Here is a 22778-nt window from a genome sequence, read left to right as displayed (position 1 = left end):
CAAGGTGGAGAAGGTAGAAATTACTCTGCAGCTTGCTTATTCAGAAGCTGGGGCTGACCCCTGACATCTGACACCTTGAGGGGTCTGGCCTGGGATCCTCCGAGGATAGGGCAGCCCTCATCCTCCCCAGATCCTCGCTCCTCAGCCCTGTGGGGGCCTGACCACATTTCTCTCTGGACCATTCCTGTGTTTGAAGTCTCCACAGAGAGAACCACTGATTTCTGGAAGTCTCCCCTCCCTTGACAGGAGAACGGTGTCCTCCCCATCATTAGGACACCCCACTGCTGTCTTCCCACTGCGGCCTTGGGGACGCACATGGCCCCTGGGCAGCAGGACGTCACAACCCAGCCTGCCTGCCCCAACGCCGGATGGCAGTGGTGACCAGCACGCATCCCAAGGACCAGCCTGCTCCGTCGACAGTGGGGACCCAGAGCCCAGGCATGAGCCCCTCAGGGCCAGGCCATGGCAGGGGGCGTCCAGGCCTGAGAGGCAGCCACTCCTCTGAAGTCCCAGCTGAAGCCTCCGCTCTGCTCATGGGCACATCCTCCTCATGCATGCAAACGACCGTCCCCTGGGTGGACCCGTGAGTCACCTCTCCCCTCCCTGCTCCCATCCCCTCCAGGACCCCTTCTCTGGTCCTCAGTCCCCTCATCCCCGTCCTCAGTCCTCTTACAGAAAACCTCTAACACCCCAGACTGCCCTTCCACGCCCATTCCTGGTTGCTCTCCACCCAGGCTCTCAACATCTCAGGGCAAAGGGCACCGGTGTATGTGGCTTCCTCGTTCCCCACAGCACCAGCTGTGTCTCACTTGGAGCTGAATAGATGATCGATGAAAGCTCTTTAGTGGGTGGGCTGCTGCAAAGAGGATCTCCTTGACTTGATGAAACGCCCACGAAACAAACCAGCTCCGACACAGGGTCTGATCCAAGGAAGCACCTCCGGCTCCCTTTGGCCATTGAATCGGTAGGGAGGAACCACTTCTCACCCCGCCCTTCAGGAGGCGCCTGGAGCTCCGAGAAGTAATGGGTCAGGGCTTCGGAATCAGGAGACCAGACTCAAGCTCTGATTCCGTTTTCCCGCTGTGCTCTCTGAGAAATCTGCTTCTCCCCAAGCCTGTCACCTCTCCTCCCAGGGTGGCAGAGAGTGTCCCAGGAGCTCATGCACATACTGAAACTTACTCGGAGCCTGGTCCATGGGGGTGCTCCCCAAATGCCAGCAGCCCCAGTCCTCTCACTGGCCGGCTCTGGGTTCCCATGCAGTCCCTGGTGATGGGTATCAGCACCTCAGGGGAGCAATGCACAGGGTCCTGCCAACCCCGGCTCCCCGAGGATGGCCACCTGCACAGCTGGGCTGCCCACCAGCTCCCCAGTGACCTGCTTCCCCAGAGACAGGTGGAAAACCCAGCTCTGACACCCGGCAATGAGCAGCTTTGCGTGAGACAGGCAGCCCAGCAGCGCCAGCAGGCGTGGCTGAAGTAAATGATAGTGTAACCCTTGCTGCCCGAAACAACAACATCATAACTGTCAGAGCAATTTTCCACCTCAGCAGTTTAACACCTGAACTGTTGCTGCACTCCGTGCCCCCCGCCCTGCGCGCTCCTGCTCTCCGTCTCGCTGCGCTCAAGTCAGCCTCGCTAGAAGCCATCTCTTCCGGAGCCGGGGACGAACAATCTTTGCCCCGAAGAGCCAAGGGGCTGCGGAATTCATCAGCACACGGGGTCTTCAGAGAAGAGGGGAAAGGGAACAGGCTCAAATTCCTGATCCACCTGTCAACATCTGGGTTATAAATAACCCAGGGATTTAACAGGGAGCCCACCGTTAGGCTGCCTGTGACTCCCTGCCATGAAGATGCAGTTATTAATTTTTATTTACTGGGATCATATTTATTTTCCTAGGGTGAGAAGCAAAGCGCTGGAGGGATGTGAGAGACAGAGGCAGCTCTAAAATGCCACCTGTCTGTTAGGGACTCTGTGGGAGAGAGACACACACAAGGGGGTGACAGTCAAAATCTTTAACAACTGGTAGAGGAACTGACCAATCGCCGTCCCATTGGGCCAGGAGATACCCCTTCAAGTTGATGGATCTTGGTGTGGTCTCAGTGAGGGCAGGTCTAAAGGAGAGCCTGGGGTGGCCGAGAAGCAGCCTCGGGGGACCTGAGGAAGCAGCCCAGCTGTTTACCAACCAGTATGGAAGCAGTTCAATAATTTAACAACCATCTCCCTCTCTCTCTCTCTCTCTCTCTCTCTCTCTCTCTCTCTCTCTCTCTCACACACACACACACACACACACACACACCTTCCTTTCCTGATTACTCCAGCAGAAGCTCCCTGTCTTTCCCCAGGGAACCAACAAGTTCTCTGACAGCCAACAAGATCCCCTTCAGGGAAAACCAAGGGCCAAAGTAGAATCACAGAGCAGGATGTTAGAGCTGAAAGCGGTCATTGAGGTGATCTTGTCCAGCGCTTGGGTTGGCAGATGTGGAAACTGAGGCTGCTCACGATCACCTAGGACAAAAAGGCAGGGCCTGTTGGGACCCTGGCCCAGCCAGTGCCCACTCTGCTGGCTCTGTCATCAGAGCATTTGCAGCCATCAGGTGGGTGGTACACACGCAGTGATGCCACCCCTTTTTCGGTGAGACCTCACAGGCAGGACATGGAGGAAGAGCTCCTTGGCTGAAGAATTTGCCCCCCTCTGCCTTGGGGCGAGGGCAGGGGGAGTGGGGCAGGGAAGAGGTTGGGAAGACCCTAAGATACTGGACTCTGTGAGCCTGGGAAGAAAGCACACCCCAAACTCAGGATGTGAGGCAGAGGGTTAAGGGGTCAGGAGTCAGATACTCACACCCTTGCTAATTTCCTCCAGTCCCATGGCGCTAAGCAGCATCTACTAGACACAGATCACTCCCTCGTTTATCATTTCAGCATGGGCTTTGCCCAGGAACTCCCAACTTGTGTCTCCACTTTTTCTCTCAGTCTCTAATCTCAACGTCTAGAAGACAGCTCAAACGTAACACACCCCAAACCTGATCTCTCCCCCAAACCTGCCTTCCCACGGCCGTCTCCATTTCAGTGGCTCAAGACAACAAACTTAAGAGCCATCCTAGATTCTTCTCTTTCCCTCACCCTACCTCTCAGCAAAGTCTCTTGGCTCTACCTTCAAAATGTCCCCCAAATCTGGTTCCTTCTCCCCACCTCCACTGCTCCCACCCTGGTCCCTGCCACATCATCTCCCACCTTTTTCCTTTTATGTCAGATGAACTTAGTGTGTAATGCAGGTTCTCAACTAAATGAGGTTTAATGTGACCAAAAGGATTAATTGATTTTCTATGCGATACAGAAAACAAGACCCTGTGTAAACAGTACAAATGTATGTATATATTTAAAACAAAACGAAACAAAACAAAAACGGGTCTCCCTGTTTCCACCCTTGCCTTTGACTCGCTTTCATGGTGATCACAGCTCTTCTGAGAAAATAGTGGGGGAAGGAGATGGTGCCCCAGGGTGGCACCCACCCACCAAGCCAGGACTTGCCTCCTCCCGCCTGGGACCCTGTGCGGAAGCTGCTGGCTCAGTCGTCAGGGAAGGAAGGGTTCACGGATCCAGGGGTCTTGATGCCTCCGCCTGCATTTGGGGACATATCTGGTCCCAGAGTCTCCCAGCCGAAAGGGAGCTCAGAGGCCCTGAGCTGACTGGGTCTCCCCCTCACAAGCAGCCCTGGGAGGCACCCAGCAGCCTCGGCCCGGACACCTCTACCGCCAGGATCTCCCACGCCCCCGCCGGTTCTGATTGCTCCCAGCACCATCCCACACACTGGCTCCACGGAGTGCTTACGATGGAACGTCAGGCTCCTTCTCGCCACACGGCCTCCGCAGAGGGCCTCAAGCTGCAGAGTCAAGTTGTGAGTCACTGGTTCCACTTGCCCTCTTCAGGGAGCCTCACCTTGCATGACCCAGGCCTCCCGCAGAGGCAGACACACGTGGTGGCCTGGGCTGGGCCCTGGGCTCTGCCACCTCTCCCTGGGTCAGGCCAGGGCAGAGCTGCCCCCGAGAGGAGGGAGAAGAGATGCTCCTCGTCCCTGTCCCCTTCCAGTTCCCTCTGCTTCCATGCACCCGGCTATTGAGCAAAACAGGAGATTCAAGTCTTCCCTGGTCTAAGATGCTCACCGCAGGCCTACCAGCCTCCAGGCCTGAGCCTGAGCCCCCATCTGTCAAAGTCAGGGCATCTCAGAATGGCTGGTGTCCAGGCGGAGAGAATTCACCATCACTTTCCAGTTCCCTCTGGCCCCAAAGAGGAGAGCTCAGCAAGGACAAATGCTTGGCAGGGTCACCGAGCCAGGGCCAGACCCCTGAGAGCCCCAGCCCGCCCCTTCCCACGAGGCCTCAGAGCTGTGGGTCAGGTGCTCCAGCGTGAGCTCCCGCACCTCAAGGCTCCCACCCCTGCCACGCACCACGCGCCACACGCCAGGGGGAAGCCAGGGCCCCGTGGCTGTGGTGAAGTCCTTTCACCTCCCTGGGCCTCACAACTCCCCATCTGTGGAAAGGGTGCCAACGCCTCGCTCACAGATTTCAGAGGGGAATCAGTGGGACTGAAGACATGCTAGAGGCCTTCAGCTCCCAGAGCCACCCCATCCACTCTCCGCTTTCCGATCATAACTGGTAGAATGGCATTAATCCTTGGATAAGGAAAAAAAAATTTGCTTTAATTAGCGAATGAAGGAATGCATGTGAAAAATAAAATAAAAATCAAAGGTTAAAATTAAAAATAAGATAAAAATAAAAGACTAAAGAAAGATCCTTTTAAAGATCTGGAATAAAAAAATAAAAAAGTGGGGGTGGGGTGTAGCTCAGTAGTAGAGCACATGCTTAGCATGCATGAGGTCCCAGGTTCAATCCTCAGTATTGCCATTAAAAAGAGAGAAAGAGAGAGAGGGAGGGAGGGAGGGAGGAAGGAAGAAGCGCACGTGTCCTATCCCACCACCATCACCTCACACAACCCACGTGTCTGTTACAGAGGTGACAAGAGCCCACCGGTGGACCCCACCAATCTGGCTTCAGGGAATCAACTCAGGTTGGGGAGGGGCACCTACTACACACAGGGCTTTGTGGCAGGTGCTCCCTCCGGCCCCACCAGCAACGCCACCCACCGCCCTACAGCAGCACTGGGTCCGGAATCTCCTGCCATCTTTGTCCCTGCACTAATGTCACTAAGGGAGGACATTGTTGGAAGCACTTAAGCAGGACTGCCAGCCCCCTAGCACCTGTCCTGCAGACGCCTGACAGAGGAAGATAAATGTATTTATAATATACAGCAAAGTGAATAACAAAGAATTTATAGAGTTGTCTCTGACAAAGCTGACAAGCCGGGGCTGGCAGCTTTAATCAGTCCCCAGCTGAGCCCAGGAAATCTACAGGAGCACAGCTCTGACCTTTTGGGCCGATTTTTAAAGAGAAGGTTAAAGTTCTGCTGCAAAGTAATTTTTTTTTTTAATTTTAGATGAAAGAAGGGTGTGAGGTTGTATACACGCCAACCTCCGAGGTGGTAATGAGAACACGGGAACAGGATTTTATTTTAAATTAATCCCCAGATGCCCCTCCTGCAGTCGCCCCTCTGAAATGTTTTGCTCTCCGGGTGAGACACGGCGTTTCCCATTTGTCTGATGAAACGCTCGCTTGCGTGATCGACTTGCAAATGGGCTGAAAATGAGTGTGGCTGCAGATTCCAAAGATTCATTTTTGATAAATACATTGCCGGAAAGCGGACTAAATATTTAAAAGGTCACTTTTAAGTCTTGCATCATTTTCACTCCACTAACCAGAGGGCTGTTGGGAGCATTCATGAGTCCCGGGTTGGTGTCACCCCCGGGGTGTTCCTCTTCTCAGGTGCAGAGCCAACAGTCAGAAGCTTCGGGCAGAGGGCTAATGAAATTCGGTTTAACTGCAGCCAACCATTTAAAGTTCTCCAAAGGCAGGCTTCATGTAAACACAGCCCTCTCCTCCCGTCAGATGGAAACATCTGGACCCCGCCTCCAAGCAGCTTCCTCAAAGCCTGCCCACTCTGCCCTGGGGCTGAGAACAGAACCGGGCACCAGGTTCCAGCAACAGCTGCTTGCCTTGGGCACAGATGGCCCTTTGCACCCTCCTCTGGATCGGGCTGCCTGTGGAAACACCTGGGGCAGCTAGGGGAGGAAAGGAGATTTTAGAAGATACAGTTTCCTGGGTCCCCTCCCAGCCCCACTGAATACACTCTCCACGGATGGAGCCCAGGAAGCTGAATCCTTGAAAGCTTCTCCCAGGTCCTAATTAGCAGCGCAGGGGAGCGCGGGCCTGCTCAGCCTTGAGAAGGTAAACAGTAGAAATAGCCCTGTTCCTCAAACATTTCCTTCGCCTTCAGGTGCCTGAAACTCCACCTTGGAGAGAAGCACATTTCTGTAGCATCCCCCACTCAAGGATGAACACGCATCCTAAAACAGGCCAGGCGACCAGCTCCAGCTACAACTTAAATATGTGGCTTCTGAACTCGGAGTTTTCAGACAAGCCTAGACATGGCATCTCTTTCTACATGCCCTTAACAGAATGGAAAAAAATATTTCTGATACCATATACCTGATAAGGGGCTAATATTCAAAGTATGTAAAGAACTCATACAACTCAAGAGTGAAAAAAAAACCCAAATAATTCGATTTAAAAACAGGCAAAGGAATTAAATAGATATTTTTCCAAAGGAAACATCCCAGTGGCCAACAGATACATAAAAAGATGCTCAGCATCACTAGTCGCTGGGAAATGCAAATCAAAACCACAATGGGCAGTCACCTTGCACCTGTTGGAAGGGCTGTCATCAAAAAAACAAGGGATAACAGGAGTTGGTGAGGAGGTGGAGAAAAGGGAGCCCTCCCGCACTGTTGGTGGGAATGCAAATTGGGAGAGCCACTATGGAAAACAGTACGGATGTTCCTCAAAAAATTAAAAATAGAGTTACCATATGATTCAGCAACTCTACTTCCAGATATTTACCCAAAAGAAACAAAATCATTATCTCATAAAACTACCTGCCGCCCATATGCATTGCAGCACTATTGACAATAGCCAAGACAACATGGAAACAACCTAACTGTCCATCAACAGATGCCTGGAGAAAGAAAATGTGACCTGTATCTATATGTATATATAATGGAATGTTATTCAGCCAGAAAAAGGAGAGACTGTTATTTGCAACAACATGGACAAACCTGGAGGGCATTAAGTTAAATGAAATAAGTCAGACAGAGAAAAGACAAATACTGTATGATCTCATTTATATGGGGAACCTAAAAAAGCCAGGCTCATAGAAATAGAGAGTAGAATGATGGTTGCCAGGGACTAGGGGGGGTGGGGGTGGAAAATGGGGAGATAGTCAAAAAATACCAACTTCCAGTTATAAGTCGAATCAGTTCTGGGGAACTACAGTACAGCATGGTGACTATAGCTAACAATATTGTATTGTATATTTAAAGTTGCTAAGTGAGTCAATCTTAAAGGATTTCAACACACACACACACATACATAGAGGTAATTATGTAAGATGATGGAAGTATTAACTAACCTTATTGCAGTAATCATTTCACAGTATAAAAATCTTCAAATCATGTGTATCAAATCATCACACTATACACCTTCAACTCACACAATGTTACATGTCAGTCAAAGCTGGGAAAAAGTCTCAATGCCCTTACTCCTAATGAAAATATTTTAAGTTATTGTTTACACCTAAATCTGAGTGAGGATGGAATTTTTTCTTTGCGAGTTGATTTTCTTGCCAACTTTCCACGTGCCTAAACTTGGCTTGAGCAATAATGATTCTAAGTCTGTCAGGTTTATGAGACCTTTTCATGGGTATGATTTCATTGGACTTCACACAATCCTCTTGCAGTTGCAACTGCCTCCTTTCTAGATGAGAAAACTGAGGGTCAGAGAGTTTAACAGATTTGCTCCAAGACCTTCGGCCAGCAAGTGCTACAACCAGGAAAAGAACTTGGGCTGTGGGACCAGTGGCCCATGCCCTTTCCACAGCAAGGAACATTTCTCCCTAGATGCAGGAAACTACCCTATAATACTCCAGCCCAGTGATTACAAAGTGTCTGCTTGAACATCACCAGGGAAGGGGGCACTCTGTTTCCTGGGGCTGGTCCAACCCTCCTACATTCTCTAAGGCAGGGAGCCCAGGAGAGCATCAGCTCTGAGTTGGCAGTGAGGGCAGCGATGGGCTGGTGAATTAGTGACTCATCCAATGTCTAGTGGGTCCCACCTTCCATCTGATGGCACATATGGTGCCCATCCGGAAACACTTTTCTGCCCATCCTCCACCCCAGAGCTGTGCCCAGGAGTCCCAGAGCCCAAGGAAGGATCAGGAACCCCAGGAAAGGGGAGGTGGTATATAGTTTGGTGGTAGAGGGTGTGCTTGGCATGCATGAGGTCCTAGGTTCAATCCCCAGTACCTCCATTAAAATAAATAAATAAATATAAATAAATAAATCTAATTACCTCCCCCACAAAAGAATTTTTAAAAAATAAAATAAAAATTTTTTTAAATTATTAAAAAGAACCCCAGGAAAGAATGACCCACCCCCCACCCTCAGGTTGGGGCCATTTAAGAAGCTTTGAATCCACTGTTTTGGAGTGTGGAGGGGAAGTCCTTTCCAGCGCTCTGACTGGGCCCACAACTGTGGTCACTCTAGACACACCTTCTGTACAATCCAGCTGCCATTCTCCACCCCAGCTGGACCCTAAGTGACCTCACGGCACATGGGAGGACAGGAAGGGGAAGAGTCAGGCCTGAGCACTGATACCAGAGGGCCCACGATGACAGCTATGCCAGACCATGGGGACAGACCTTGGGACACAGGCCTTGGTGCGTGGTACACTCGGGGGAACTTTCGGGAAGTAGAGTGTGAAGAGACGGGGGAGAGCGATGGGGGAAAGCTTTGGTGGGAAGGATTATCAGGACCTCACACCTGGGCTGGATTTCAGAGGGCCAGTGAGACCCTAGAAGAGAAGAGGGCCACCATGACTGGACGCAGCCTCCCTGTAGATGAGGCACGTCAAATAAAGTACAATTCTTCCAGATGAGGAAAAGGCAGAAAACAGCATAACAGATCTTCTGAAAGACTTTCACTGTTTCTCATGACACAGTCATTCCTTCTCCAAGTTTTCCTTTGCTAATGGAACTCTCATTTGTTTACATGATAGATGGAGACCCTTTCACCTCAGGAGGAGCACCAGCCCCAAAGGATGAGTTAAGATTGGTGATCTCATCCCCCTTGGTTAGTGATTGGTGTAAGAGTGGGCACGTGTCACTGTTCTGGTAATAAAGTGTACTGAGAAGTCAGCTAAGGAGAACTTTCTTAAATAAAAGGACAAACCCTCCTGAGGAAAAATTCTCCCTCTCTCCCCACTTCCTGCCTGAAACATGCCTGTGATACCTGGGGGTGCAGCAGCCACTTTGTCACCATGAGGCAACAAGCCAACATGCAAAGGATGACAGAGTCAGAGGAGATAAAAAGCCTAGGTCTTTAATGGCACTGTGGAACCACTTTGCCAGCAGCAGACACTCAGTTTCCAGAAATCTTGCTATGTGAGAAATAAATACGTCTATTTGTTTAAAATACTCTAATTGGTGGGGCAGGGATGTCCCTTACTTGCAGCTGGACTCTGTGCTAACTGATATAATGGCCATGTAAGATAGAAATATAATTACTGATGTCATGTATTTATTTATTCAACAATATTCATTGAGTACCTACTATATACCAGTCACTGTCCTGGGCACTAAAAGGGGACACACAAACACACACACAAACTCCTGCACCTAGCAGCACCTATACTCCAGTGGGGAGGAAGAGGTGATGAAGAAAATAAATAAGTAAATAACATATATGTTACATGGAGCTAAGTGCTATGGCAAAAATTAAGCAGAAACAGGGATATAAAACGCCGGATTTAGAAGAGAGGGTTGCAACTTGAAATACAGTAGTCTGGAAGACCTCCCTGAAAAAGTAATGTTTGAGCACAGGCTAGAAGGAAGTGAGGGGCAGGTCTGCAGGCATCAGGGGAGGAATAACCAGGCAGAGGGGAGAGCAGCCTGTGTGCACCGTTGAGGGCCGTAAAGGCACCAGCATCCTGAGGTCGGCTTGGGGCATTGGTTCACACAGCTCAACACCCTGGCCCTGGCTTCCTCAATTTCTCAATGACTTGAGCAAATATCTACAGCACAGGCTCGTAAGATCCTTGAATAATATGAAGTCCGACAGAACTGGATGAGGATCTCAAAAGACCTTGACAGGCTGGAGCAGTGGACTGAATGGGAGAGTATGAAATGTAACAGGGATAAATGTCAGGGGCGGTGCTTCTGATCCAAAACATCAACAGCACAGCCCGAGAAGGGGGAAAAAAGACACGGCGGTCATGTGATGGAAGAAAGCCCAGGAGCGGCCCACGGCCGGAAACGCAACAGAAGGACGCGCTCGCAGGGAAAGCTAACAACACAATCTCCATCTACTTCCTAACAGACATGCTTTAAGTCAGTGTGCTGGCCCCCTTCTCTCTGCCTGGGTCAGACCCGGGTCTCATGCCGCTAGAGGCTGGGAGTCCAAGCCAAAAAAGACACAGACAAGCTGGAATCCACTCGAGGAAGGGTCTGGGGGGCAGGAGGCACGGCCACTTGGAAGGACACATCCATCCTGTTCCTCACAGACGTTCCGTGAGTGTCTACCACATGCCGATCACTGTTGCTGGGAACACAGAAGTGCCCTCACAGACCATCAGACCAGCAATTACACCCCCAGTGGTTCTCACACTTTGGAAATCAACCCACGGTGAGAAGGGCAACTTGACGTCATGACCAGCTAGAATATGCATATGCATATATGCGTAACAATGAAACAAAACTCCACAAAGCTTTATTTCTCTTCACTACACAGGAGGCAATCTAATCTTGTCCATTTTCCTATTTTTAACATGTGAGTTGGGGCCCACTGAACTGATTCTATGACCCCCTCATGGCTTGTCACCAGCAGTAGGGAAAACACTGAGCTACCCCATGACAAGTGCCATGATACCGACAAAGAGGGAGCTGAAGGAGCAAAGGCCAGGGGTCAGGGTTCACCACCCTGAGAAGTAAGGTTTGGGTGGAGGCCGGCCAAGGAGCCAGGAGGTAACTAGACAATTTTTAAAAACAGAACAACCCAGCAGTGGTGACAGCTGTATTAACACTGTGAATGTACTTGATGCCACTGAGCTGGACCCTTAAAAATGGTTAGTCTGGTCAATTTCGTGTAGTCTGTACTTTACCACAACAAAAACATCATTTAGACTTTAAAAAAGAGAATGAGGATGGTAATCACCGTACAGCGTCTAGGACTCCACGCAGCACTGTGACACAAGGCACCACTGCTTCGTGCCACAAGGCATGATGCTGAGCGCAAGGAGCCGACACAGTGTGCCTGCACTTGGATGAGATCGAGAACAGGTGAAGCCTAGGCCATCGCAACTACAGGTGAGAGTCACCTCCGGGAGGGGAGATGGCACTGACCCGGAAGGGGCGTGTGTAACCTCGCAGGGTGATAACACGTTCTCTCTCTCCATGTGGGTGGGAGCCGCCCGGGTGTATTCATTTGAAAAAATTCACTGAGCTGCACACTTAAGATTTAGACACTTCATTGCTTGTAAGTTATACCTCAATAGGAGAGGAAAGAAAGGGAAAATATTTTTTTAAAGGAAAGGGGGGAAAAAAAAGATGATCCAATCACTTCTGGGTGGAGGTTAAGTTCAAAAGATATACTCAGTGGGGGAAATACTGCGTATAGTCAAAATTACTCGTGCGAGTCTCTTAGGTCATCCATGGAGATTTCTACACGTCGGTGTATACAGCCCTGTAAGATCGTGCTTCCGCACGCTAATGTTTGAAAAATACTAGATTTGATGAAGGCTAGAACAAAAGGAACACGGAGCCACAGAGCCACGGATCCATCTTTACAGCAACTGTCACACCAGTGTTGGGGAGCAGGGGAGGGAGGAGCAACCTCGAACACTCTGCCCACCCATCCAGGCTTGGTCCATTCTGCTTTAATATTAAGCCATCATATCATGTTTTGTTATACAAAATTGATTTGTCTTTTGTAGTGAGAATTAAAGAGCTGGGTTCTAGTGGAGAAGTTAAACACAGCCATGACTCTACCGTTGGGTTCTTTCTGTTTGGCACCAAGAAGAGAAGTGAGACGAAAACAGTAGGAAGGAGGCTTCCAGCTTGAGAGAAGAAGGAACTTGTGAGCTGTAGTAGGGGAGCTCTTCAAAGACGGATGGGCTGCTAGGTAGTGAGTTCCCCGTCAGCAGAGGGAATGCACAGACTGAACACTCGTCAGACCAGGTGACCCTGGTCATTACTGGCCCCTTCCAGCCTGGAGCTTCTGAGCTGGCCAGATCTCCTGGCTCCCTGTCCTGGGCACATCCCCCTCAGCTCACAGCTGCCTTGACAATGAGGCGTGGAGCTGGCGAGAGGAACCTGCCAGGAACTCCAGGTGGCTGTCCTAATAGAGGATTGCTCTGCCGCCCCTGAGGATTTACAGCCTCCCTCCTGAGTTATGGGGAGGCGGGCGGAGCCTATAAAAAGGAGCGGTCCAGGCTGTGCGGTGTACGGGACATCAATCAGCGACAGCCTGACCACTGGAGCAGAGTGAAGATCAGTCTGTTGGTTTCTCACCTATAAATTCTCCCTCCCTGCACAGGAGGAGCAGATGTGTCATATTTAAGAAGAGTTCGTGCCACAGTTTTAATTCCAGGGATGTATGTGGGGGGAGGGAGAGGGAGGAGGAGGCAGCCCTAAATGAGGCCTTGAGCTGGCCTCACCTCCCACCAGAGCCCCCAAACCCACCTCCCTCCATTCCCATCCCTAAGCAAATAATGCTGGATGAGCAGATGAAAAAGGACCATTAGACTCAGGTCGGGGACCCAGTGTGGCCTGAACAAGGCTAAAAAAACTAAGGTGAAGCCATGACACCTACTAGATGCTGGGACTGAACACCCTTCCTACATCTTCTACTGTAGTGCCAGGAAGGACTGAGGTGGGAATGCAATGGATGGACAGAAAAGACCAGAATGCCCTGGAGCCAGAGTTGTACTGCACAACTGCGTGGGCACCTTTCATACAACTGCCAGTGTGGATGGAATTGTGCAGTGCACAGCCTGGATGGTTGTACAAGGCAGTCCTGCTGGACTCACATCAGAGGTTTTTCTTCTTGAGGGTGGGGCAATGAAGAGAACACAATACCAAGAGTTAGGGAACCTAGGTTCAAGTTCTAGCTTCATCTACGATTTCCCGAGGGCCCTGAGCAAGTGCCTCACTTCACTGAGCCTTATTTTCCTCACCTGTAAAATGAGGACAATAATTCCTATCCCATTGCATCTTTCTCACCAGGTCTGGCATGTCTCCTGTGGAGCTTTGTGGAGTTTTGAACAGAGGGCAGCATCTATAGATGACCCTTCCAGGGTTCATTCAGAGCCCAGTCTCAGTTCTTAACCAGCCTTTAAAAATTCCATCCTGCCTTTCTAGGACTGCACCTTTCTGGGACAGAACCTGCAAGAGCTGACAGGATTTATAGCCATGCATAAGGTGCTCCATAATTTCTGAACTAAAAAGCAGTACATTTGTCTGACAACTAGAAAGAACATTTGAAATTGGAACCATCCCAGAAACCCAGGGCCATCTGTTTGCCAGTCCCAGGCAGGTGACTGCAGCTGCCAACAGCTGCGCCCACCAGGGGGAGGGGCTGGGGGCCCGGAGGTGCGACAGAACACAGGCAAGCTTTCCTGGCAGAACTCCAGTCTCCAGCTGGCTGGGAGACTCCGGGGAAGCCGGTCACCCTCTCTGAGCATGCATCAGCTCATCTGCTCAAACTCAGGAGACACCTCTGGCCTTCCCCTCGTGGCACCTTAGAAACAAGATTTTTCCAAAAGTCGTAATTTTTCAAGAATTTGGCCTTAGCTGTTGAAAGAAATAAACCAAAAGGGGCCTAGACTTGGCATCTGGCAGATATAAGTTTGAATCCCACCCCCACCACCCAAAATCTTGTGATCTTGGGCAGATTCTATAAACCTCCTGAACTTCAGGTCTGGGGTCTGTGACAGGAGGTGATACTATGCGCTCGCAGGGTGGTGTGGTGTTGAGAGAGGAGGTCAAGTTCCCGGTATAAGGTGGGTGTCCAGCAGGCGACTGACCTTGTCGAAAAGTTTCAGACCACTTTCCTTATGAGATTAGAGACAGTGTTTACTTTCCAGTTAGGTAAAGGGGAACTAGTCACCAACACCAGCACTGGAGAGAGGAAAGAACACTTTTTAAAAATTCTCTCTCTGTGCTCCACTCTCCCCTCCCGTTCCCATGGCCCCTGTCCTCCCCCAGCGCTCTGGTTGTCCTCTGGCCCCTCCGGGAGCTGCCCTCTGCCCTTCTCTCTCGTTTTCTCTCCCTCCTCTCCTTTCCCCTCCCACCTGAGTCCCCTGTCCCTCAGGCTCAGAGCAGCTGGGGAACTTACAGGGACTTACGGGAACAGGGAAGGCAGAAAAGCTCCCAGCTGCCCGCTGGGTGCTGGGTCAGGACCCCGTGACACTGAAGGAAGTAGGGAGGGACTCGGATGACCAAAAGAGCCATCCCTCTCTCTCCACCCTCCACGCCCTGCCAGGCCAGAGAGACTGGCCCAGGCTCGGCTCTGATCGGGAACGGCTGTAGACTCCTGCACCCCGCAGAAGAGGCATGGCTGGAACCCGGCATGGTGCTCTCGGCAAAAGCGCTCCAAGTGCCGGGAGTGGCCTTGCCTGGCAGAGCAGGAGGAGGATGTCACGAAGCCCGTCACGCATCCACTCCGAGCGAGCTGGTGCACCGCAGGCTTTAAACACCATCCGTGCAGTGACAACACCCAAATTTACAGCAGCAGGGCCCTCGTGAGTTTCAGATCCATATCACCAACTGCCTGCTTGACATCTTCCCCTTGTTGGCAAACGGGCTTCTCAAACTCAACGCGAACAAAATGGAACTTGGTCTTCCTTTGTCCTCTGCTCCCCCTCCCCCTGCCCTAGGGTTTGCCACTTTGGGGAGGACACCACCATCCATACTGATGCTAGCATTACACTGATTCCTGTGTCCTCCCTCACATCTAATCCACCAGCCAATCCTGTCAGTTCTGCCTCAGAAATGTATCCGCAGCCCCACCGCTGCTCCCAGCCCGGTCCAGGCACCAGCATCTCTCACCTGCAGAAGCTTCCTAACCGGCTTCCTGCTTCCCCTCTTCAGTCTGTTCTCCACCCAGCAGCCAGAGAGAGTTTTTAAAAACATAAATCAGATCACCCTGCTCCACTGTTTAAAACCCTTCAGTGTCTTCCATTTTCAATCATTCCTAGCCTAGGAGGTCCCCCATGATCCAGACCCAGCCCATCTCTCTGGCTTCCTCTCATATCACACTTCCCTTGTTCTCCTTGCCCCAGCCTCATGCACCTTCCTTTTTTCCCTCCAGCAAGCCAGGCTCATTCCCACCTCAGGGCCTTTGCACAGGCAGTCCTTTCTACCTGGAGAGCTCTTTCCCCAGATCTCCCCATGTCTGCCTCCTACTCATCATTCTCCTCTGAGATGCTTTCCCTGACCCTGTCCACACTCACCCCAGCAACTCTAGCACCTGGCATGCGTGCCTGGCACAGAGCAATCCTGGGTAGATATCTGCTGAATGAATGTGTAAGTGAACGAAGTTATAGACACATAGCTGTGAGGAGGAGAACACAGCAGGGGCAGGCAACACTGCTCCTCAGCAGGTGGCTTTCCACTTCCCTGCCATCCTATCCTCCCTCCTCTGGACGCACTGAACTTGGCCGTGGCCCCTGTGGCTGCAGCCAATGCAGAAGTCCAAAGAGTGTCCTCTCTCCTCATATGCACACTGCCTGCAGCCCCAGCCCTGTCTTTCACAGCTGCACCAGCTCCAGTGAGCAGAGCCACAGCAGAACGGGGAAGCCTGAAAGGAACAAACAGCCCGGGGTGATGGACCACTGCTCCCACACCTGGGAGAGAAAAGGAAACTGTCCCAGTTCAGGGCCAGCCAGAACAAAGTGGGTTCTGTCCCCAGACAACCCAGAAGGGGACCCTATCCTACTGTCATGAGGTTTCAGACCCTTGGCCCACACACCCTTTCTCTGCCACATCTTTACAGCTAAAGAAGTTCCCCCGGGGAGGGAGATCTGTCCAGGTTGCATAACGGATGGTGGAGGTACGACGCCCATCTGGAGCCCTAACTTCCAGGCAGGGCGATTGCACTGATCTGCCCCAAACATGGGTAAATCTTCCCCACACTGGTGCCTCTCAGCCTATCTCTAGGGGCAGAAAGAGGGGCGGGCAGCAGCCCTGACAAGCTCAGGGCTGGCCTGGCTTCTGGGCAATGCAGTCTCTTGCCCTCTGGAGCTCCCCCTGTAGTGCGGTGATGGCTTCCCAGTGGGCCTCCTGCATCCCCCAGAGCCAGGCTCCTCCTAGCAGTCAAGAGTGAAAATGAAGATCTGACCCTACTGCTCGCTCCCTGCTTACAGCTCCTCCCCAGCTCCCTTCTGGTAAGATCAAAATTCTCAGGTTGCCTACAAGGCCCTGCCAGCTCCTGCCTGCTTCTGCCTCTCCCGGCAGCCTCACCCCTAGCTGTTCCTCCCCTCGCTTACCTGGTTCCCACCACATGGCCTTCTCGGTCCTTCAATTCTCCGTGCATCTACATGGCCTTTGCACATGCAGTTCCCTCTGCCCGGAATGCTTTTCCCTCAACTCCCTCGCCTTGGTTAACTGCTGCCTGTCCTTCAGACTGAAGCTCAAACGGTTATTTCTTTGACCCTTGCAGCCCCTGCTGGGCTGTCAGGCCTGCCTGCCAGACACTCATGAACCTCTATCTTGCAGGACTCTCCACAGCTCTGTGTGTCTGTGTGTGTATGCATGGACGTGCACATGCACACAAGTGTGCACACGCATACACGATTAGTGACGATCTGACCCCCCTCCATCCAATAGAGTAGCCGCTGGCCACACATGCTACTGAGCCCTTGAAATGTGACTAGTATGAATCGAGATATACTGTAAGTGTAAAAATACCTCATTAATAATTTTATGTTGATTACATGTTAAAATGATAATATTTTGGATATATTGGGTTAAATAAGATATATTATGAAAATTAATGTTGCCTGTTCTCTTTACCATTTTTAATAAGGCTACTAGAAAATTTAAAGTCAGGTATGTGTCCGGCATCTGTGGCTGGCACTGTGTATCTACTGGGCTGTGCTGATCTGGTCAATGCCTGCCTCCATCACTCCGTGCCTCTCCCGCCCACCGCTGTGCAGACTCATGGTGGTACCCAGGCCTCCAGAGCAGCCTTGCGTGGGGTTTCATCCATCACAGACACTCAAAAACATGTGCTGAGTGATTAAATACCAGGCTGCCCATCCTGACTTCAGGAAAGGGAAGCAATGCAAATAAGCCACCTGATCTCTCTGGCTTCAGCTCCATCCCCTGATCACCCCCTACTCTCTGTCCAGCCAAGAACCCAGGCACAGGTGTCTGGAGTCTAGAAGCTTGGCCAGGACCAAAGGAGCCACATGTGTGAGGAAAGGTCAGCCCTGGCACTCGGAGGTTGGACAAAGTCTCTCTCTCCCCATCTCTGTCCCTGTCTCTCTCCCTCCTTCCTCTCTGAAATATCATTTCTCATGGTTTGGAATGAAACCCATTATTCCCAATTAACCTGCCGTGAACCCACAATACTTGCTGGCTTGCCCATAATTATTCATCCATACTAATAGCTTAAGTAAATTCTGGCGGTCTTAGGGAACACTGACATCTCCTTTGGGAAAACTTTCAGATGCCACATCCTTGGTTCCTTATCTAAAGCTTCCCTGCCTTGTTTGTTCTCATTTTATGTCTTGTGGTTAATTCTTGAGAAGAAGGCACCCCAGAACAGAACAGCTCCATCCTGACACCAAGTCACTGGACGAGACTCTGGCAGCGCTGTCCCGTACTTTCCTACCCGCAGGCGGAACAGAAGGCAGACGGGTAGCAGCCAGACCATCCGGGTAAGTCACACACAGATAATTTTTGCAATTAGCCAGTCCTTCTCAAGGCTCCCTTCTCCCTGCCCTCTCGGGAGCTGGGCTTGCAAGCCCACAGAAAGCGTACATCTTGGGCACAATTTATGTGGGGTTGTCAGACATAATTTACTAAAAGGCTGTCTGCCAAAAAAAAAAAATCCAGAAGGAAACCTCAGTTGTCATTTTTACTGAAGTGTGGCTCCTTTTGGTCATCTTTCCACCCAGATGGCTGCATTAAAGATGCAATGGCCTCTCCCCTACAATCACAATAATAATCATAGTTGTAATAAGGCTTGAGTCAAAACCAGGGCGGGCAATGGAGAGAGGGAAGTGACAGATGGAGCAAAGCCTGAGAGGGGAAGGGCTCTGAGACGATGCCTCCTTCCTGATGCCTCTCATCCTCCGGGGGATTTCGTCCAAAAGAGGAAAGCTCTCAGATGCCCGGATTTTGCAGAGGAGACAAGGTAAGAAGGAGGGGGTGAAGGGGGAGGGTGGGCAAAACACTAAAGTATGCTCTATTTAAGGCCATTTCTTCTTCCCCTTAAGAGAGCAGAGTCTGTAAAAGGGAATGCCCGGATAATCTGCACTGAATCAACCCGGTGGCTCCAGTGGTCCAGATCCCAGCCTCCTCACCTTCCAGAAGGGGGATCTTCGGGCAGAGGCTGGTTGGCCTCTCCGGGCTTCCGCTTCCTGTCTGTAAAATGCAGCTCAAACCTTTCTTGCAAAGTGATTTGAGCTGTGAGGATAAAATGAGATTTTGAAAGCGGTCCGTAGCTAGCGCTACACAAATGTCAGCGATTCTAATTCTTATCACCCCTTATGGAATGAGAGGGGGTGGGCACAACGGCCCTGAATGCCTTTGCAGCGGACCCTCTGGCATGCCATCTGCTATAAGGGTGGGCTGCCAGTGCCCACCTCCCGCCACCAAGACCTGCCCTCAGCTGACTGGAGCCACCTGTCCAGGAGGTTACAAACCTCCCTTTCTGACAGCTGTCAGTCAGCAAGTGACTAATACAAAGGAGTGGCCCACTCCCACCAGGGGATCAGTCTTGAGTTCTAGTTTAGGTTCCAGAACCTTCTCCAAGGGGACAGGCCTGACTTGAGGCCATATCCCTTCCTCCCTCTCTCCACCTCGGTTTTCTTTCCAAAGAGCACCCCCCACCCCCACCACATGTTCTGCATCCCTGTCTCAGGCTCTGCTTCCTGAGGAAGCCACTGAAAAAGGCTCCTGCAAAGCGCAGACCTCTGGTAAGACTGTGGCTGCAGCTGGAGTCAGGGTGATGACGGCGCTGAGGCAGGACACTGCGGCAGAGGCCAGGTGGGGAGGGAGGACGGCCAGAGTTTCTGGTGGACCCCTCAGGCCAGGCCTGACCCACTCAGCCAGAGAGGAGGCCAGAAAAGCCAAGAGGAGCAGGAAAGCCAGGACTGGGGTGGGGGAGCTGGGCTCCCACCAACTTGGGGGGCAGGGCCTCGCCTCTGAGACCCTGGTCCTGCTCTGGAACGCTGGGGCTGACACAGGATGGTGAGAAAGCCCCTCACCACAAAGCCCTCCAGATTCTAAGGACGGAGAGGACCGCAGCTCCCTCACCCGAAATGAGGCTGAGGTCTGTCCCGGTTGCAGGAACCCCGCACTGCCCAGCGCTCTGCACAGGGTGGGATGTGGGTCTTTGGAGAAGGGGATGGAGAGGTGGGGGGAGGGGCAGCGCTGGATTCTGGGTCACATCCTCCCTACCACGGCTCTTTTTCTAACCCAGTAAGAAGACCATGCTGAGACTTCCTCCACTGGACTCCCCAAGCCCAATCTGGGAGCACCCTCACCCCAACCCACCGTCCTCTCCGAAAGGGTCCCTACCTGCGGGGTTCACTACCATTTTCTCATCCTCCCCACCCCTCAGCACCCGCCCACCTTCTCCCACCCTCAGCACACCCTTGTCAATAGCTCCTTTCACAAGGTCGTCATTACCCACTAATTGTCCAAAATTTCATTCCCTCATCCTTCTTGGTTAAGGATTGATTTAAGGAATGAGTTCAATATCCCTGCTGTTTCCAAGTGCTTATTAATTCCCGGCGCCTCCAGCTCCCCGCACGGAGCCCGCTCACCTCGCACGGCTTGGCCCCTCGCTGATTGGTAAAGCCCCGGCTTTTAGGCCTGCAGGACGGGAGGCCTAATGTGCACTAATCTATCATTACTTCATGCAGCTGGCAGAGTGACGGATGGCGGCGGGGATGGCGCGGGGCGGGAGATGGCCCTCCGCCTCCTTCCATGACCAGGCTGCGGTGGAAGTTTGCTCAGCGGGAGGATGACTGGCACCTCTGTGGAGGCAGGCAGGGGAGGCGCTGTCTCCAAGAGCCGAGACCCAGGACATGAGCAGGAATAGACAAATGCCTGCCCCTCGCCCTGCCTCCCTGGGACAGCCGCTGTTAGAGCTGGAAGGCCACCTTTGTCCACCCTCCTCAGGGGCTGGACATCACCCCTTCCCTCTGCACATCCATCTCCAGGCTACTCTGTGGTCTGGACTGCATCAATGGGCAACCGTGCCCTCTGCCTCTGCTAGTGTTCAGCCAATGGGGAGCCCCAGCGGCAAACGGGAGTGAAGAGAGTGAGGTCGGGTGTTTACCAGACTGTCCGCTTCCCTGCAGGGCTGCCTCAAGCCAGCTGTGTCCCAGAGGTCCCAGCGCTCTCTCTCTCTTCCCCTCTTCTCTCTCTCCTAATGCTCCCCTCCTCACCCCTGCAGGTCCAGCCCCACTGTCACTCACCAAGGAGCGACCCCACCCTTGTTCTTTCCCTACAATCTCCCCACACCTTTGCAAGCAGTCCCTTTGGTCAGCTCTCCTCAAATTACCCAACTTGAGGGGGCCATCTCTCTCCTGCTGGAACCCTGACCAATACACCTTATGTTACCCATAAGGAAACTGAGGCTCAGAGAGGACCAAGGCTTGCCCTCGGCCACACAATGAATTTATGGCAGGGCTGGCTCCAGAACACGTCTTCTGACCGTGTGGCGTAATTTGCCTGCTTGACTATTCTGCATTCCTTTGCGGTCCCGGCTTAACCAGAGCACACATCTTTTGGGGGGGGCTACACGGGGAAGAACATGTTCAGTGTGCCATCAGGGGTCCACAGACCTGTTCCTGCCAGAGATGCTAAGATCAGCACAAATGCTCCCCGCCTCGGCACCTTTCAGATTCTGGGGCAGCCCCCTCAGGGTTGCTCTGTGGCCTGGGACACTGTTTTTCCCTTTAGTCTTTATATTTGGCCCCTACACCTTCCATGGAAAGTGCCAAACCCCAGGCCACGTCTACTACAATCAAACCTCAACTGAATCAACAGATCAGGGGTCCACATTTCCACCAAAGGCTTCCCTTTTTGTGGCCCTTCACTAAAAAGATGATTAGTTAGGAAATTTCTATTCCAGCTTTTCCTACGGGCCAGGGACCAGACTAGGGACTGGATTAGACCAGTGTCAAGGATGGAAACAGCCAGCTGCAACTGACTAACTGTGGAATAATACAAAATCTACAAAGCTGAGGGCCGATGCCTGACTCTCCCCCATCCCCAGCCCCCCGGGAAGGAGACAGCGAGCTGTTCAGAAAGGGTCCAAGCCACCTTCAGGGGAGCCCTCACACTGCAGGGGAAAGACCCTGGCCACCTGCCCACAGAGACCAAACTTGGACAGTTTGCCACAAAGCCATTTCAGCAGAACAGGTCATGTTCGTTTTGACTGCCGGGGGACCTCCCGCCCAGAACAATCCTCAGAGGGGCTGACCACGCCCCCTCCGTCTGCCTGAGACACGTGCACCATGTGTGCTCTCTCCCTGAGACAGGATCCTCCCCCTAGGCTTCCTGGCTCTTGGCGATGGGTCACCTGCTCAGGGCTCTGTGGTCTATTCTTGGCACCTCGCTCTATTCCACAGGGATTGGGAACCCAAGGAAACAGCCAAGTCCACACTTACCTGGCCCAAATCCAAAAGCCATCAGCAAATCCTGTTTCTGTTGCCACCTTGAGATGGAACAAGCAATCACCCAAAAATTCTCCCCAAAAGTCAGAATGAGGCCAAAGACCGAACATGGGCGGGGGGAGAGAGAAACAGGGTAGCTCTATTACAGATCCCTGGAACAGCCCCTTCCGAGAGGGGAATGAAGCATGGACCCAGGGCTTAATCAGGAGAAAACTGGCCCTGATGAACTGAGGCATGGTACACAGGACAACCTCTGGGCAAGGGATCAAGAGAGCTGGACCTTTACCCCAAATCTGCCCCTGAGCCCTTCCCCATCCTGGCCTCTTCTGCAGAAGGAAGGGTTGGATCAGATGAGCCTTAGTTCTGGAAGTGATGTGACTCTGTGCATTTTTCCAGGAAAAAGGAACAGCAGTGGCGTAAGCCCTGGTACTGCGCTCTGGACGACCAGAATTCTGTGACACCCTTTCTGAAGCAGAGCCACAGGGAGGAAACCCAGCCCAGTCCCACCCCTGGGCCTGTCTCGTCTGTTAGAAGATGCTGCTCTGAGGAGCTGGCCCAGCCCATCCCTAGAGGAGTCAAAGCCCCCCGTCCCTAATAGATGCCTCTTCTCCCAGCCTCCCCTCCCTTCTCCAGGCCATCCTCTTTCAAGCCCAAATTATCTAGAACTGCATGATTCAATCCGGTAGCCCCATGTGGCTATTTA

The 22778-nt window shown here is 52.1% G+C and overlaps 1 protein-coding gene across 1 annotated transcript in view; it reads right to left on the bottom strand.

Moving 5' to 3' along the window:
- The window catches only part of MEGF11 (multiple EGF like domains 11), a 332515-nt gene that overhangs the window by 242061 nt on the left and 67676 nt on the right, over positions 1–22778 (bottom strand). The window lies entirely within an intron of this gene.

This window comes from Vicugna pacos, chromosome 6 (genome assembly GCF_048564905.1).
Source record: "Vicugna pacos chromosome 6, VicPac4, whole genome shotgun sequence".
Lineage (NCBI taxonomy): Eukaryota > Metazoa > Chordata > Mammalia > Artiodactyla > Camelidae > Vicugna > Vicugna pacos.
This window is presented reverse-complemented; position numbering and strand designations above follow the sequence as displayed.